Genomic DNA, 2,401 nt, shown 5'->3' on the forward strand with positions numbered 1-2,401 from the left:
TCGATTCTTATGGGCTCTCATTCAAGTCTTTTATAATTGACATACTAATACAAATTAAACATTTAAATTTGATCTCTAGTCAAAATAATATAATGTTTTATTTGGTAGTGAATGTAACTGTCTAGTTACATTTGAAAAGTCTGTGAAAGCATATGTATATGCTCAATTTACGATATAATACTAATAACATATTGATAAAATCTTATTTGAAATCAAATCTTAAATGTTTATTATACGTCAATTGTACAAAACAGAGAGGGGTCGCTACGAGTTCTTCTTAACCAGAAGAATAGAAAAACATTGGTAAGTACATCGAGATTAAGCTTCAGTTAAATGAAAACAAAACAAAAAAAAATACGCTGATGTAATGTTAAAGCCAAAGTTTTGGTTACATTTAGACTCTGTAATGAACAATAACAAGATACTGTATAGGCCTAAACTTACTTGTTGTTTTCTATTCCTGCTTGAGTCTCCTGTCTGTAGTAAATATTACTAAGATGAGTAATACCAAGTAATAGTATAGACTATAGGCCCACATATTATTATTAATAAATAGTTAGGTTTAAATTTCAAGTTAATCACTTAATGTGAAAAATTTCTCCACTGACACGTTCAGTTACATTTTGATTGAATACTGCTATTGTTGGACATTTTATTTTATACTGACAAGATGTGAAGGCCAAAAGAAATTTATAATTTCCTTAATTTTCAATGAAGTGTGAAATAATACGAAGGTTAGCCTTAGTTGTAAACTGTTGAAATTGATTAGTCTTTAGATACTATATTATTATTACTAATAGTTATAGTAACACAGATAGCCCATTGTATAGCTTTGTACTTGACAATGACAATATCACAATCAAAAAAGTTATTTATGAAATTTAAAACTGGTTTAGGTTTCTTTACAAAGTTACCATAAAAATCACTAACAATTTGTCTAAGTTAAAGTAAATGTAGTTACGGTTGCTACATTCTAAAAAAAATAAAAAAGTGTAGAACATGCTTATCTGGCTACTATTCTCAAACTTTATTGTAGTGAAGTTTACACTTTTATCTCATTTGTAGGTATTCGTCATGAAAGTAATTATTAAGTTTTAAGAAATACTGACGAGTTATGATTTGTACTAAGTTTGTGCCTAGCCTGAAAATTACAATGTTATTAAAAAGGCTGAGCATTAGTATATTAACAATAGAATTATTTACCTCTGTCAAACTTTTTAACATATTTTTTAAAATTATTTGTGAATCCATGTCTGTTGGTTATGGGGCCCCTAATAACATACAAGTCACACAAAAAATTTAAAGATACTCTCAATATTACACTTAATCTCAAGATATTGCTTGAATTTGTTATTTTGGTCAGTTTTTTTTTACACCAAGTGTTTTAACAGGATGGTTAGCCTTTGAAATGGGTTGCCTTTAGATGTTGTGGATGCAGTAAATTTAAGGAAGGCTTGATAAATATTTAAATTTCAAGGACTGGATTTGAGGGTTTTTTCTTTTACTTTAGTGGATGGAGCAGCGTAGATGGACTAATAGGTCTCTTGTTAACCTTAAATATATAAATAAAATTATGCAATATGTGCCCCCCCCCCCCCAATATGTGAATAGTATAGAAAAAATTTTTATAACTGTCAAAAACTAATCTATGAAAAACCATGCTTTTATACCTGTGATGCCAGATTTGGTGTTGCAACATGCATGTTTGATAGAAATTAGTTGTGTTTTATGTAGTGAGCAAAACATTTGTTTGTAGTTTTATAAATAAAAGGCCTAGGAATAAGAAAATCTGTAGCCTCATAAGCCACTGAAAGTTGAAGTTTTAGCAGTTTTGTTTTCAGTGTGTGAGAATTTTTCACAGTTTCTGGAGTTTTGAAATTTTGTGAAAATAGCTAGGCCCTCTTAGTATAGAATTTATTATTATATTATATATTAGAGGTTGTCCAGCAACAAAGTGATTAGCTGTTTTGTTATTGTTGACATTTCATGATTAGTTAACTTAAACACACAGGTTTAAAGAAAATTGTTTGGGTTGGTATTATTGATATGCAGACATTGTTCAGGTGTGTAGAATTTTTGAAAAAATGTGTTGTTCAAAGGAGAAAAGACTAGAAAAATCTACTTGCTCTCTACAACATCCCAGAAAACACACAATTAAAGTATAACCTAAGATTTTGGTTTTATACAACAGTGAACACAAATGACACAATTCCATTGGCAGCTTAATCTTGTTATGAATGGAGTATACTATGTTTTGCATCTAAGCTCTAAATATACGTTTGTTCATGTATTATATTTTTTATAAGATAGTCATTGGGATTTTACAGTGCAGCATGGAGAATACCCCATGCAGGAACTTGGCTTATAAATTAAAAAAGTGTATATATATATATATATATAA

The 2,401-nt window shown here is 29.1% G+C and overlaps 1 protein-coding gene across 2 annotated transcripts in view; it reads left to right on the plus strand.

Moving 5' to 3' along the window:
- The first annotated feature begins 231 nt into the window (after positions 1-231).
- Positions 232-2,401, plus strand: part of LOC106460480 (coiled-coil domain-containing protein 12-like) — a 20,105-nt gene continuing 17,935 nt past the window's right edge. The window contains exon 1 of one of the 2 annotated variants that reach the window (XM_013920179.2): positions 232-303. The gene's annotated coding sequence lies outside the window, so the exon portion shown is untranslated. Of the gene's footprint in view, positions 304-590; positions 735-2,401 lie in introns of those variants that run through there. The other variant, XM_022387217.1, reaches the window with a different exon arrangement.

Source organism: Limulus polyphemus, unplaced genomic scaffold, assembly GCF_000517525.1.
Source record: "Limulus polyphemus unplaced genomic scaffold, Limulus_polyphemus-2.1.2 Scaffold778, whole genome shotgun sequence".
Lineage (NCBI taxonomy): Eukaryota > Metazoa > Arthropoda > Merostomata > Xiphosura > Limulidae > Limulus > Limulus polyphemus.